The sequence below is a fragment of the Sinohyriopsis cumingii genome, chromosome 17, assembly GCF_028554795.1.
Source record: "Sinohyriopsis cumingii isolate HCF-2022 chromosome 17, ASM2855479v2, whole genome shotgun sequence".
Taxonomy (NCBI): Eukaryota; Metazoa; Mollusca; class Bivalvia; order Unionida; family Unionidae; genus Sinohyriopsis; species Sinohyriopsis cumingii.
Window position 1 is genome coordinate 48,705,195 of NC_142977.1, and position 17,459 is coordinate 48,722,653.

Here is a 17,459-nt window from a genome sequence, read left to right on the forward strand (position 1 = left end):
AAAACAACAAAAAAAAAGCCAAAGAAAAATCCACGTGCTTAGTATTGTTCTTGTCCTGATCATTCTTTACGTCTTCATCAAGTTCATTCTCATATTTTTAAATGTAGCACTGATGTTCAAAGTCAAAAATTGATCACAAAAGGGACATGGCATCTTTCCTGGGCAAACGTGTGCCGTTTGGTTGTTGGTTCGAAGAAGATATCAACAAGTGGAGGAAAGTTTTAATAACTCCAATAACTCAATAACACTTAACTGTTGCTGTATTTGTTTCATGCGATGTTGTTAGTAACATGTAGGACTGACAAACATTCCCTTCCACGAAGAGGAATGAACTCATTCTTTTCTTTTAAGAATGAAAGGGATATAAGTTTTAGAAGCCCCACTATCTCTTTTCGGATAATTGTAACTCATTTGGACTACCTTTGGAATTTATAGCACACTTAGGACTTTAAGATTTCATTTACCATACTGTACGCTATTTGTAGATATTTCACATTTTATTGTAGGGAAATATATCGTATTTTCAATTTTACAAACTTGTTGGTTTTCGTTCTTTCTTGTTACTTGTTTTAAGACAATATATTCAAAAAAAATATAGAGATGTGTATGCACGAGGAAATATTCATCTGAAAAATGTTCTTTGATTTATATTTAAATTGTTTCTAAATTTGTTCAAAATTTAAACAATATAATAAACTAGGTTTTTATTGACCCCCAGATTGTGTGCGTATTCGATTCCAAGTCAGAAGAAATTTGTCATTTGATGTGGGACAGGAATATGTCTCGTCCCGATGGCATTGATTCTATTATCAGACTTTGTCACATTTTGTTGTGAAACATAATGTTAAAAAAACCGGCCAAAAATGCACAAAAATGAGACCGATGCTCTATTGTCGTTTAGATCTCAATTATACAAGCTTTCTAGTAGCAGCATATATGATGTATATACCAACAAAAATAAGTTTAAAGGAAGAACAAACAATTTGTAAAGGAAATAGGTTGCACATAAGATTCTGATGATGACGTTGAAAGTTACTATCTACTAATAATTATCAAGGAAGAATTTGTTATGTAATTAGTACAAGCGTCCAGTTAAATACATGACACATGTCACCACAGGATATTACTAGTGATTTAATAAATTTTGAATTTTTATGGTTCAAATTGTAATAACAATCTATTAATATCAATTAGGGTTTTCCTATTCATAAAATTAATTAAGAATTAATTATGCTCTCAACAAAATCAAATTTTGTCAAAATGTGTTCAAAAGCTTCTGGTAGATCTATCTGATACAAGATCAACGCATCACGATGCATAAATTTGGCTGGTTACAATACGCATTCAGTTCCTGCTAACATAACGCCACACAGCAAGTTCAATAAAAATGTATTCAAATGTAAAGTCTGGAGAATGGTAACAAAATCAGCAGAACAGATCACTTCAACAAATGTGTATATTAATCTCTGGTTAAAGAACTAATCAGATATTATTTTGACCTAAATCAAAGGAACAAGTTTGTATAAAATCTAATAACTATTCAACATCTCGTGTGCTCAGAATGTGCCTCAAATGAAGCCTCATAAACCAGTTTTTCTTGAATACAAACTAGATTTTGTTGATATTACAGCAAGTTTGATAAAAATAATTTTCATACATTAATCCTCTATTGCATCCACAAGGCCAGCCAATCAGTGCATAAATCACTCCATTAATATATGTAAACTTTAGTGATTATGAAATTCTTTTGATATATAAAAAGATACCTAAAATATTGTATCCAAATCATATGACATGTAGAGCCTCCAGCTTGTTCTCAATTTCAGCTTAACACAATACACGTCATCTCATCAATACCGGCACATCTTATTACTAAAACAAAACTAAACGACCTTAATGCCACAAGTTTGGTTAGGTTTTATTTAGCGGTTTGTAAACGGTCTTTTATAAAAGGTTTTGCATATTTGGTCAATATTAGCCATGTTTGATCAAGGATCTCCGTTCTTCTGTACAATTAAAATACGTTTATGCCAGCAGGCTGCTGAATAGTTTGGTCACATGTTTGAAAGTCGCTTTTGTGGTATTAGCACGATCACATAATTCAGCAATATATTACGCCCTAATACTAGTTAAGTCTGGACTGTGATTTGTATTTGTCATTTAACAAGAACATACAGGTCAAAAACAGTGGATTTAATTTTATAACCATGACTAATTAAGTCGAAACAGTAATACTTAAGTACAAAATATGATTTGTATCTAGCATAGACCGAGAATACTCTCATCCGGTAGTTTTTATCTCTCGTGTATCAATAACACAACTTGCACAACTTCCGATGACAACATTCCCGGATAAATATGATTGTACAATTGTCTCATTTTCAGGAAGTTCACTTGTTCACGAAATATTGCTACTACACAATGGGAAATTAAATTTGATATCTATAAATATGAGTAACTAGCGGATTAACTAATTCTAGTATAGTTTGCATGAACATGTATTATCATAATAATGGCTGTATTTTTTCACTCATTTTCGGGTTATATATTGTATATGGCAGTAGCTAATGATTTCAAATCACGGTTAAAGTTCATTTTGAGTAACCGAGGTAATCCAATATGCGCTTGCTTGATTAGAATATTATCGAAGGTACAGGTCATGATAACATAATTTGGCAAAGATAATAACTAATAATGTGAGCCGTTGTTATTTAAAGTTTATGGAACTATGACAGTGACAATAATACAGTCACGTCCATAACATTTTCATGTCTCTAACGATGAAAAAGTACGTGGACTATATATTTTATTTAACAGTACAGGTATTAATCAAAATAACAGCATGATAAAAAACATTGCGAAATATTGCTACTGAAAATAAAAATAGTTCCAAAGCTACTTGTATTCAAAGAGTTCGTAGGATGATGGAATTTGCAACTGAATATAGCTACAAATTTTCATCTGACATTAACTTCATATTCATATCATCATCTTCATGGTACTGTCCTTACTTGCTAGAATGTTATAACACGTCATTGACCTCATTTGAAATGATATAATACGCCATTTGAAAGAGATGTGAGTATAGTATAATGAAAACATCAATAAAGATACATAGTGTTAACAATGTTACTGTCTAAAGGTCCCAACAAACCATCGATGTATTGCATGATAAGCTTGTTTTGTGTGATGTGACTACTGCATCTATTCTACAAGTGAGATGACACTTTTGTGGCATCTAAAGTACTTTACTAATGCAAGTTGCAAGGTGAAGGAATTTACATTCTTCTCTGATCATGTTCCCATCTTCTCTTCAGCTGTGTGTCCTCTAGAAAAGCAGTTACCTCCCATTTGCTGTGCACGATATATCCAATATTATTCTAAAATTGCCGTTGACACCAATAAACGCGAAAAACAAAACAGCGTACAAAATCAAAGATGTTTAAAACTTAACTGTATATATCAGTTTTCCGTTTCGATGTTCCAATAAAGTTTACGTTGTCCACAAGTTATCAAGATGATGCATATTTACGATGTTTCTTGTGTTATTATCGATCAACAAGTGAGATATATAGTGTTTCGAATGTATAGGAAGATGTTGGGATGTCTCGAAAAGACATTCAAATCTTGCATGCTGATCATGGTTCTCATCACATTGCTGTCTTCCATTATTGTCCATTAACTAAGATATGTCGGAAATACTTTGTTCGGATGTCAAGCACAGAGCACAAGAGATATCTGGATAAAATCGCTGATTCTAGGTCCTCCGTCACTTAGTTCGGGTTTTCCAGGATTTTAAGATTTCCATTTCTAATACCAAAGACAGGAATTTTATTTTTATCTGATCAAATGTTTGCATAATTTCAGAACCATAATCCTAAATGCCAAAACATCGATGAAATAGAGCTATCTACTGTATTGGTTTTACTATTCAAAAATAAATTTAAGGAAATATGTGGCTGTTAAAGCGACCCAGCTACACATACCCTCGCCAAGAGGACTAACAACATCTTGATAACTGCAGTCTGAATATATGATATAAAAATGAAGGTTGATCATCTGGCCTCATAATATACACACATGAATACATGTTTATACTGAGTTGGGGAAAAGAATGAGTTGAACATTTTGTGGGGATTACACAAGGCTCTTAGACCAAGGCATTTTCATAGACAATGTCAAAGGACTTCTTTCTGCTGCCTATGCGCAAAACATACTTGTTTTGTATTTGATATGAATTTATTATTTATTACCTGCCCAATGCAACTTTAAAGAGCAGATGAAATTTAAAACAAATTAGAGTAGTTACAATTTATTCCAGTCTGGGTGTGCAATACGGAATTAGGATTTCAACATTTGCGTTGAGCGCCAGATCAAGAATGATTGATTATGTTAGAATGTTTTATAATTTGATACTGTACACTGTTGTGATGAGACAACAATCTATCAAATTATTCAATACAGTCATTATTGAATCTGCTATACATGGCCACTCATGATTAGTGATAACAATCAGCTGCAACTTACTAGAAGAAACATTAAGTTATTTAAATATGTACAGCAAAAATTACTTAACAATAAAGATTACTCTTTGATCCTTAGTTCACAATAACAAAATAGGACTACGAGTCATTGTTTCACAAGTGAGACAGAATACTATTTGCTCCAAATGTATCAAAGGTATATCTGTTCAGTTCCTACTTGTTGTCCTCAGTGATCACAAACCCCTCACCTTCATTAACAAAATGAAACATAAGAATCACAGATAGTTAAGGTGGAGTTGATGCTGCTGGACAACACAGCAAGGAACGGATAATCTGATTTAAGAAACAGTCTCACGTGGATAGAATTACTAAATTGTTTTATTTTATGCATATTGTGTGTAAATAAGTTGAGTGTCATTCATAAAACATCTTCATGTGTTATTTTAATTATTATAGTAATATATAAATATGTAACTAATATGTAAAATAAGCTATATCGTATAAATCTTTCGTTTCCTTTATAAAGCGGGTAGTTATGCATACTTTGTTGATTGATGTCATCTTTATAAGTTGTAAGTGAAGTTTGTTTCTGCCTGATTATAATCTTATCTCTAAGTTACAAAAAAGATGTTTCCTAATGTTTTATTTCAAGGTTGAGCGTTCTTTGCTAACCTAAAGTTCCTGAAATCGAACACAATGACAATCTGGAGAAAATTCCGGTTGTCCAAGGTAATCTATTAGCCCAAGGTCAAGTTGGGATCTGTATAAATAGTGTGTGGCTAACAAGTATTTTGTTTCTTCTTTTATCTGGCATCAATTATAGTTGATATTAGATACAATTTGAGAGGAATTATTCATTTAAATTATTCAATGGAATTAAACACTGCTCATTGACCTTTTGGATTAAAACGTTATTATAGATTTTCTGAATTCATTCGAAGACATTTTGGATTATATCATTGGTGTATCAGAACATGACTGACATTAGGAATTCATTCGAGACAGTCTATATTCCTGAATAGGTTATATAGGATTATGTGGGATTAAGTTCATAATACTGTAAGTGTCATTTGAACATTTACATTGTATTTTAGAGAAATAATATAGTTGCTGAGTTTTACCAAAATTGGTGGCGTCACTTTCTTTTGTTACATTTGTGATACCGTGAGTCTTTATATATTATGGGAAGTATACGTTTGTCGTCCACTGATGTGTAGTGGTCAGTTATCAGTTGAGGGAAGAACTACGGGAAAAATGTACACGTGAGATGGTTGCAAGGTTTGTTTGCTAAAACTATTAGAACATGTCAAACAATGCCGTTAATGAAAGAAAAAGACGAAATTGTATCCGAAACGGGTCGCAAATAAAGTCATTTTATGATTCTAATGTGGTTCTATGGTCGTTCGACCTAACCATTATTTCAATGTCACTGGACTAATTTGTAAAGAAAGTGTAATGTTATCACCATAATGTGCAATATTGAAGATTTAAAACATTAGTTTTACTATTCGAACATGCGTATGCATAATATCTACCGTGGCCCAACATCAGCCTTACGCTGAATGGATATTTTACATGCAAGTGAATTTATTTTCCCATCGCGCTCCTTTTAAAATTCTTGTACAGATGTACACATTACATACGAAGACAGATAAAAATCAATATATTGATGACATATATTTGCTTTCTTCATTTGTAGAATTGTAAACGTTTTCGCTAGATCTACTATTCGTTCGATACGTTCTCTTTTACTACTGATTTTCATTTAGTTCTACCCAGGAATAAAATAACACGTACTGAACATAAATAAAGAACTCGTAACCTCAAAATTCAATATAGGAAATGTTCGGGCAAATATGCAAATATGCAAGGCAATTTTCAGAAGACATAGCGTCACATTAGCTATATCAAAATTTCAAAAAGGAGGTAGTTGATAAAATGTTGTATGACACGTATTTAAAGTAAGCAATATTTATTCTATAGCCAATATATTCTGAACTCTTATTAAAGAACAAAACAATGAATGTTTGCATACTGTCTATTTCCATCACACCCATTTAAACTCCATGATTGCAAGCAATGTATATATGTGTGTGTGTGTGTGTGTGTGTGTGTGTCTGAGCGTGTATGTGTTTTGAAACAATACCAGTACTAAAATTACATACCATACTGCAATTAAAAATTATTTCTGATGGCGATTCCAAGTCCATACTATCTGAGGCATTTGTCACATTTTAAATATGTTGCTAAGACCTATCATTCGTTCAATATGTACCCATTTACTAGTCATTATTATGTCATTTAATACTATTCAGGCGCACGTCAATGCGTACAGAGCATAATCAAAGATACTGTAACCACACAGTTCAATCGCGTTTCCTTTGCTTATCTATCAAAGAAAACTATAGAGGTAATCCTATTTATGGACGGGTAGCGGTGGCTTCACCTGTGTAGTAACCATAACTCGCTACTAGTTCCTGTTAAGAAAAATGTGCAGTAGAGTATGCACTTTATCACTTGTATCGATTCCAAGAAGACATAGGATTGGCAATAGCTTGTACCATAATCTTTAGATATGATAAATGTTGCCATGAAAGTGAGGAGTCAGTGAAATGTGTAGCAGCATTCCGTCTTTTATCTGTTTTTAATGTTTCTTTTTCTGATAATATTAATGTTGCAAAACATTTTATGAAAACTTAGCTACTCATGGTTGTTTCTTTTTCAAATCTCCAACATTCGTATTTCGTCAAGAATAATGAGAGTGACCGATATTTCATCAGTTTTTTGAAACCGTGCACATGTTTTAACAGTGCAATCTCAATTTACATGGAAATATTGTTTTGCTTGTTTTGCTGAAACAAAATCAAATTATATCTGAATGAGCTTTGCAGAAATTAGAGCTGTAAAATACTGCATTGGTATTTCAGACTGAATATGAAAACCACTATACTTTGTTAAATTGGTGCCATATGGCATAATTATCCTTCCAAATGTACAGGCATATCTTTACGCAATACCTAACAAAGGCAGTTTAATAATTCTGAAATATGGCAGTGCATAGAGAAAAGACATAATAATGATTTAGAATAATCCCATCCTCGATAAGAAGGGTCACATTTAATATGCATGCATTGTCATAAATTAGACATAAAGTATCCCCGGTTTAAGATAGAGCCACAAATGAATAAAACTTTTAAAATCTGGCTGGGGCCTATTATTTGATCACATGATATTTGATACGATATATTCTGATATTAATTGTACTGATGCACCTATTAAATACAATACGTCAAATAACATTGCAAAAACCAAACTTTACTGATATACCAAAAATGTTTTCTTTACTGATCCACCCAATGCTATGCTCAGTTCGTGTAAAAATATTAGAACACAGAAAAATGGACCACTGTTATTTCACGAATGGTTTAGAGTCAAATCCAACCTTGCTTCTAGCGCATCAAGATAAAGCAAAAAATCTGCAACCACATCCAAATGCATAAATCCAAAATATGAAGCAAAAGGTCGTCAACGACAACCCGAAACAGAAATTCCGATAAGTGAAGCAGAAGCCAGAGCTTACCAAAGAGCAATTAAAGCAATAGCTGTTCAAACTATTAAGTTAATAATTCCACATCTTATCCGAAACAACAAGAATTAGAAAGGATCGAGAAAGTCACAATCGTGCAACTTAGTATGAACTTAGTTCGTGACATATACTGTTTTGTAATATTCCAATCTGTGCAATGCACAGTTGTCTCCCATAATATTGAATTCAAACATTCATAGTGTAGATACCCAACAGCATCTTGTTAGCATAATATATCAGGTTTGCTGCAGGGACAATCGGAAATACTTTTGCCATAAATTCAACTTCAATTCATATTCTAGCATATATCCATGCTTTCATAATTACATATTGATAGAATAGTTTCAAATTGTTCACAACTCTAACAACAAGATGCTAAATGTTCCAGTAAATGAGCCATAATTAGACTTTTCCTATATCGAGGTTATTTGCGATGATCGACTCTGACTGCCAACCCTCATTCGGACTAACTCAGATATGACCTGATCATTTCTTTTAGTCGCATCTGTGTCGATACAAAACTTTAAAACTGACACTTGTCATGATATATCCGGTTTCTATGATATATTATTTTGAAGTCTTATTTTGCTGCTTTTGAAAAACAAAGACCCAGACAGGAAACTTGCATGTGGCCTCACCTACTCTACTGTGTCTACAGTATCACCTTCATATGGGGACTCCAGTTTTTACAGAGCCTGTTATGTGGCGCGACCGAGTGCCCGGTGGTATAACTGGGTGGGCAGACTTGGCTTGTTAGTCTATGAGAAGGAAAAGTCTGACTCCAAAACCGGGCAGATGGAGCTCGTTAGCCTTGTCAGGCAGTTCGTCTAGAAGAAGGAAACGCTGATTCCAAACCCACCAAGTCCCAGCTATTGGATGATGGCTCCGCTGCCTTGAGGATATATTCGGGAGAAGGAACGTCTACGAGAGTAAATCCAGACAGAAAATTCGGAGGTGAGCTCCTAAGATGGATAGGTGTCAACTGCGACTTTATGCACCCAGCTACTGCATCCAATCTGGTGCCAAATGGCATACTAAGTATTTCTTTGGACCTCGCCAGCAAGGGCGTGAGGGGGTTCATGACTTATTGGCGGCCCAGGATCTCCATACTCCAAGCCCAAACATGCACCATGGAGAGACCAATCCAGCCTCACTCCCGAGTGAGGAAACAACACGGAAGCTAGCAGTCTACGGGTTATAATTCCCACCCGATCATCGTGTCCCACTGGCTAACCACCACCAGCTTCAATACGGGCAGCCCCCTGTAAGTAAGGTGTTGACCCGACAATGTCTTCCTGCTCCAGTGGGTGTCTGGAGCTCAGTGTGTTGCTTAGCATGACAAGGAGATGGAAATTCCTCACCAGACAAAATAAACAAGACACCAACAAAGAAGACTCCAGCTCTTCGATTCGTGCGCACCATGCCCTTCGATTCGTGCGCACCATGTGCATAGGCATCTCTGACCTCCTTAGGGAAGTGGATGGCACCAGTAAGATGGCCATCACCGACAGACAGCTCATCAGGCTAAATGTCAGTATGGCTGCCCTCCAGAAAATCATGTTGTCCTCCAGTATCTCCCTTAGAGAGGAAAACTACACCTACTTCACCGAGTGGGCCTCGCTATCATAAATTCCCTCGTTGCCTCGGTTGAGCCTCCCTCAGGGGACACTAAGCGTCTCTTGTCATTCCGCCTTGCCACTTCAGCAGGTCCTCTCAACATCCTCATTGTATATACCCCCACCCTCACGTCTTCAGAAGACACAAAGGATCATTGTTATGGGCAGCTAGATCAACAGATCCAAGGATGACCCGAAGACAAGCTAATATTCTTCTTCGGCTACTTAAAGGCCAGAGTAGGTGCGGAGCACGATTCATGGCCTACCTGCCTCGGACATGATTGCACTGGAAATGCCAACGAAAACGGTCAGAGACTACTGCAGCTGTGCACCTACCATGACCTGTGCTTGACAAACACCTTCTCAGTCACCGATACGGCCCGTAGCATCATACAAAAACTGCCCACCATGGAGTAGCTCGACAAAGTGTCCACCTTAGAGGAGCTCAACAAAACAATTGACTCCTTCCAAAACGACAAAGAACCATGTAGCGACAGCATCCCGCTTGAAGCTATCAAAAGTGGGAAACCAACATTGCTTTAGCCGGTGAATGTGCTACTCTCCTCTGCCGGGAGGAAGAAGCAGTTCCCTAAGACATTCACGACTCCACCATTTCGACGCTTTATAAAAACAAGGGTGGTCGGACTGACTGTAACAATTAAAGGAATCTCGAGCATGAGCATCGTTGGCAAAGTATACGCCGGTATCATCCTCAACAGGCTGCAGCTTTGGTGGACAGTGTGTACCCGGAATCCAAGTGCGAATTTAGAGCAGGCAGGTCGACAATAGACATAATCTTTTCTCTCCGACAAATCCAAGAGAAGAGCAGAAAGCAAAATCACCCATTCAACATGATGTTCATTGACCTCACCAAGGCTTTCGACCTGGACAGCAGGAAGGGACTTTTTGAACTTCTCAGTTAAACCGGCTGCCCCTCCCCCCAAAATTCGTGGAATAATACTCACTTTCCATGCTGATATGAAGGGAACAGTCATGCATGATGGATCCTCCTCAGACTTCTTCCATCAGCAGCGACGTGACGCAATTCTGCGTGCTGGTGCTGACCCTTTTCGGGATCTTCTTCTCCTGCACCTGTCCTACGCCTTCGACACGTCCACTGATGGCGTATATCTGCACAGCAGGTCCGACGAGAGGCTCTTCAACCTAACACGACTGCGCTCGAAGACCAAAGTGAGGTCGGCGCTCATCAGGGAGATGCTTGCGGATGACGCGACTCTTGTAACCCACATCGAGGATGCCCTCTAGAGACTGGTAGATCGTGTCGCTGATGCCTGCAAGCAGTTCGGGCTCATCATCATCCTGGAAAAGACAAACGTCAGAGTGCAAGATGACACCATTGCCCCTTCCATCAAAATCGACGGTGTTACCCTGGAGCGGTCAACAACTTTACTTACCTGTTGTCAACCATCAGCAACACTCTCTCGTTCGATGTGTATCCGGACAGAAAGCTTGGAAAGGCAAACACCATCAATACAAGTCTAACGAAGAGGGTGCAGTAAAACAATGCTTTAACAGGCATTCCAAGATCCAAGTCTACCAGGACTGCCTTTTCAGCACTCTCCTATATGGAAGTGAGTCCTGGAGCAACTACATGAGGCAAGTTCCTAAAATGCATCGTGAAGATCAGCTGTTAAGACCGAGTCCCACACAGCGAGATCCTGCATCGTACAATTATCTACAGCATATACTCCTTACCAAAGGACATCATATATGGACAGCTGGCCAAAGGCACCAGAAGGTTCGGCCTCCCCTCACTCCGTTTCAAGGATATGTGCAAGAGGGACATTTCACCCGACGGATGGGAAGTGCAGGCCGAGGATAGAGGCACCTGGAGTCGGACGATCTGCAAGGGCATAGCAGTCGCTGTGAATAGAGGCTAACTGGTGACAGAGGAACGTGAGAGAAAGAAAAGCGGGGCAGAAATCTCAGCAAATCAGACTTCCCAGTACGTCAGCAACAACTGCAATAGGGACTGTCCTTTGCTCATAGGCCTGCACATCCACAGTATAGGAAGCCAAAACCCCACGGACAGACGACACTTCAAGGGCGCTATTAACAAGGTCTCTTGAGACTGTGACGCCAGTGATGATATATGGATCATGATTACGTTAGTTTTGTTTTCAAAAAGGGTGGTAGGAACGTTCAAGAGGGTATAAGAGATTTAATTTGTTGATAAGGGATTTAAATTCGATTGTATACATCTTCTTTTACCTTCTAACCCTGCCTTATGCTGAAAAGTTCCTATGATTGTTTGTCTATGAAACTGTACTGCGGAATTGTAGGGGTTTTATATAGCATGGGTACTAATAATGGATTGTAGGTCAATGCATTGGTCAGACAAAATGGGTTCTAAATCTATGGACGTTTTTAATATTACTTTCCGATAGAGTCTATAACCTTACATATGTCAAACCTACAGCTTTGAGTTAATTTCCATTTCCCCAATAATCTGCTTACCCTCAGACGACTTCAGTACAAGGTCAGACAGATCCAACATGTTACAATATTAGAATTGTTTTCCTTGTTAAATTCAATACACGCTATGTCTTGCTACCTTTTAGACAAAGGTTTCCCCATGTCTACAATATATTGCCCTATACTAAAATGTTTCCTCACTGATTATAATTGTTTGTTTCAGAAATATCTGTATAACAAAGACCATTGTCTACTCATTGGAAAATTACTGTGCCAGTCGTCTTTCGGATTGGTAAGCATCATGCTGGATGTGTTCTGATCTATTTATCTGGAGAAGTATCAATGTGGCACCACTTATGCTTGATTTCAGAGAAATAGTGTAAAATATTAATCGCGTAAAAACTCTAGATTCTAAAAAAGCAAGCTTAAGACACATAACTTCATGCGTTCCTTTATTTCTTATTAGGTATCGGAAATATTTAAATCAAAGCTAAACAAGTTAGGTTTGTAGTTTTATTTTGTTACTTGAAATTGGCGCCTACAGGTGGCATTTGTTGTAAACTGAGCAGCGCATCGTGTAACGGGATGCTCTGATTGCGGAGACTATGGGAAGTTATTAAAGTGATGTGATAGTAAAGTATTAAAGGAGAAACATATATTACTATAAAATTTTGAAAAGTCCTTCTAATGTTTTTGCCGATCACATTACTGTTATGAGAATGGGTTCTACGAGGAGAGAATGTTCAGCATCCAGACTACACATCAGGTAACCTCTGATTGGCGAGTATTGAATGTTAAATCATTCTCCTAATTGCGAGCCGCACAAACGAGGGCGACGTGCTTTTGTCTGTAAGAACAATATATATATATATATATATATATATATATATATATATATATATATATATATATATATATATATACATATCTCCTCATCGACACAAGCTCGATCTGGCAGGTCCATGTTTATATATATATATATATATATATATATATATATATATATATATATATATATATATATATATATATATATATATATATATATATATACTAAATATATATATATACTAAACATGGACCTGCCAGATCGAGATTGTGTCGATGAGGAGATATGTCTCGAAAATCAAACCTTGCGATGGTTAACTGTGCATAAGAAACAACTGTCTCGACGATATCTTTGATAGAAACATTATGGTCAAAGGCAATGGTCTTTATGAGGCTGCTCTGTTCTGGCGATATAGCAGATTAGAAAACACGCATTACGCACATATGCCATGATGCTAGAGGAGATATTCCTTCCTTTCCAAGTTTAATTAGGAGAAACAGTTGTCTTCGAACTCCAATAATTGATTCATTCCACTTCAGTTAAAATCTGAGGGCTGACATAACGCGCCATGTTTGAAATCCTCTTGGGATTTGTCAGTACAGGAAAGAGAATGAATGATAACATTTTGATCGAAACTGAAGGTAGGCTGGATCAACAGATATATAATTTAATTCACTGACTCTGTATGCCGAAGCAAATGCTGTCAGGAAATAATTTTTGTGTGAAAGGAGCAGCATAAAGGTCCTGGATATATACTCGAACTTGTTTGAATTTAGCCAAGTTATAAAAAGTAACAATTTCCTTTAGGAAACAAAGTGAATGATTTAGGCCTGTATAAGTCAAAGATGGACAACAAATCAGAGAAGGATCCTCCCTCCCACCATGACGGAACGTGTCCGATATTATAGGACGGAAGCCATTAATACTAATTAGAGCCAACGTTTTCTACTAGATCAGCCAAATAAAAAAGTGGGTTAGTAGGGGGAAAGAGGCATTCAAAGGGACGATATTTATGACATTACACCAAACCTTGAAAACGCACAACTCTCCTAAATGGGGCTTTAAAGTGAAGGCTCTTATAGCTCGTGTAATTCTTTCCGCGACTGCATCAAGGCGGTCCTGACGAGAGCCAAACCGTAAGAATACGGTCCAAGCAAGATGGAACACATGGGTCCGAAGCAGTTTGAGAAGATTCAGCTTGGCCGGGATCTAGGATTTGTCGCAGCGGAGACCCTCAATCAGAATCAATTTCCACGTCTGGCCCCTCATTTTTGGTATAATCTCTGGAGACGTTTAGGCAAAGGCCCACACATCTTCTCAACTGGGATAAAGATCATCGACGTACCAAATAACGATATCTATTACTGTGGAAACACTAAGAAGGGCAGTTTGTGATTCCATCTATTGAAAAAGATAAATCATCCCGATAGCTGGCAAGTCTCATGCAACAACAACATATCGAGAGACCATTATGTATTGAGAATCTGACTTCTCCTTGACAGTGAATCGACCAAGGCACTGCGTCTGCAGTAAATATGCTTGATCTGGATGTCGATGTTGCTATGAAGGCACCAATACCGACAAAGAGGCAGAGTTGGAGTGATTCGCTACCGCCGTGTTTGAAGATATGCGTCATTACCACTGAGTTGTCTGACTGATGTGCACGACTTTGTTCTGAAAAAGGTCACTTGATAATTTAAAAGCTTAGTTTTCATCTCCAAGAGATGCTTGCGTATTGTTTACTGTCACAACTGTTGGCGACTGTTCAAGATGTATTCCTGCCGTTAGCCAACTTTGGTTGCATCGCTCGTCCCGAAATGATACAATCTCGCTCGTTACGCTGACCCTATACTCGAACCTGATTGAAACGCGCCATTGAGAGGGTAAGGACTTTTGCAACGGACGCATGTATAGGCGTCTTAGCAGGCATATAATAATCCGACTAGTTGAGGAAACCCCCAGGCTGTTATCCGTTCAATCTATGAAATGAACTCTGCAAGTGCGACAATTCTGACCACCTGAGGGAGGGGAAGACTTATCAGGCTCAAGTGGGAAATACATTCAACACCGAGATGGATAAACTGTTGGGGCAGACAAAGATCACACTTTTTCCAATCGATCAAAAAGCCTAGATGATATAATTGTGATATGAGATGGTTATTTTCCTCGACCAGATCAGAACTTGCTGTATGTTTCTGGAGGATATACTCGGAATATGCCGCCGTGGAAGTAAATGGTGTCGTCCGCAACAGGGAGACGAAGAATTTGAAAAGTTTCGTAAAGGTGCAAGGACTTATGTTTAAGAATAAAGTGGTGAGATCCCGAATCAGATAACAAGTTTCTCCGCACGCGAAACGTGAGAATATAAGGATTGGAACGTGAAACTATGCATGCATCAGATCGATATTCATAGCAAATTCGTTCGGACGGATGAAAAGTAGGCCTGCATCTTAAATTTTGGTTTAAGTATGAATCAATTTAGATGAGTGAGGTAAATGATAGTTCTATTCTTTCCACTGGGCTTTATAACTAGAGGAAGCGTGGATACAAAACAACAACCTGGAGATAGTTAATCACGTACAATATCTATTATCCGCTCTTTCGTAAGCTCTCTGATTTCTTGTTGTAAAAGTGTAAACTTTGCCATATCCCACGGTACTTGAGCCAGGAATCTAAAGGGCGAAGGGCAGGGGATGTCAAAATGAGATACTAAGCTGTTACGAGACAATTTGGATCGCCCAGTTGTCATGCGGAAGGAAATCGGTTCAATGTTGTATGAAAAATAAAAACCTGGAGCTTACCAGATGGTTGTCAACGGCGAAAACGTGGAGGTTGGGGAGCGGTTGATAAACATTGAGGCCTTGTAGAAGAGGGAGGTGGCATGCAACAATATATCAATGTAATCATCAGGTTCACCCACACTCAATGTGTGGGTCAGTCTGGTCGTGATCAAGATCTACACCATTATAATGCATACCCAGAGGTATATACGAAGTGTGTCTGTCATCCTTACGGCTCGAGAGGATAAGCCGTGAGTAAATGGCTAGTCGTATCCATATGGTGTACTTGACAGTTCTGCACGGATGGTTTTTCGAAATGAAACTCGGCCGATACAAGACTAGGTCGTAAGGTACTATTCTAGTCCCCAGTATTGCCGGGAACATGGTGATGATACATGAATAGAGAGATCTTTCAAAAGATCCCAAACTAATCTAACGTTCTATGGCTTGTCTTGATGAGGCTTAGAAGTTATATAATGGAACCCATAGGTCTCTGAACTGTTTGGATCGCAGGCAGGACGGCTGGACGGTATAGGCGGCAGTCGATACGGTATCAAACTGAGATGAGGTTCATTCAAGTAATTTATAAACATCATGCGCAAATACTTATGGACGCTAAATTTCAATCTTGTAATGAGTGTGGTGGGGACATACGCCCACTGGGCTGTCTCGAATCGAGCGAATCGACCCCTTATAGTTGTAATCCTCAATAGATGGAATGGAAATATCACAAATCTCTACTTGGTTTCGGGAGGCGAAGTGAAAGATGTCTGTCAGTTCACTGGTGAAAGCAGAAAACTAGCCCCACCTGTAGACGGCAAGGCGGGGGGGGGGAGGGTAATAGGCAAGTGTTATTGACCTCTGTCAATATCTTATTAACAGACAAAACGAAGTGTTGTCTTTTGGACGGTAGGATTCGGGAAATACTAGGGCTTATATTCCAAAGGTTAATAAGATCGGGAAAGTATTCAAAGGAGAAATTAACATGCTCGACTAACGCATTCACGGGATGATCATGTGACTAACACTATAATCTGATTCATTTAAGGCACAAATATATATATATATATATATATATATATATATATATATATATATATATATATATATATATATATATATATCACAGATGGACAAAGAATATATAAAATTCAATATATATATATATATGACTTGAATTTTATATATTCTTTTTTAAAAGGATTCTTAACTTTTTCTTCAAATGTATGCTTGCAAATATAAGTAATATAAATATATCACTTTATAAGAACCGATTGTTGTATGTAGGTGTATAGTGACTGGAAAGCGAACCAAGGCAAAGGAATTGTACTTCATATTATGTTGCCAAGGGTGGAAGCACAATGGCGATCAGAACTGTAATATCCGTAAGTCTAGTTTAGTTTCCAAAATCACTGGTTGAAAACGAGAATATTTTCGAGCATGATAATTTCAAATACGGCATTTATTTCAGATATATTTATTCCTATCATATGCTCCCTAACATATGGTCAGCTGCAAAAATAGAATACATATATTCAACTTCCCAAATGTGTTCATACTTTTGAACATACATTTCATTCCATTTCAGTTTAGAATATATATTTGATTGACGTTAAAAATATTACGTTTTAGGCATTGCTTACATAATGTTGGTTGCATTGCGCTTTATATGACGATAGCTTGATAGGAGATTATAATTACGGGCAAGCAATCATGATCTATGGTCAA

At 37.4% G+C, this 17,459-nt stretch overlaps 1 long non-coding RNA gene across 1 annotated transcript in view; it reads left to right on the forward strand.

Annotated features, from left to right (window-relative positions):
* LOC149778572 (uncharacterized) overlaps positions 1–17,050 on the forward strand; it is a 30,549-nt gene extending 13,499 nt beyond the window's left edge. The window contains exons 2-3 of the long non-coding RNA XR_016415714.1: positions 12,346–12,414; positions 17,019–17,050. This is a non-coding gene — a long non-coding RNA (uncharacterized LOC149778572). The remainder of the gene's footprint in view (positions 1–12,345; positions 12,415–17,018) is intronic.
* The last annotated feature ends 409 nt before the right edge of the window (positions 17,051–17,459 follow it).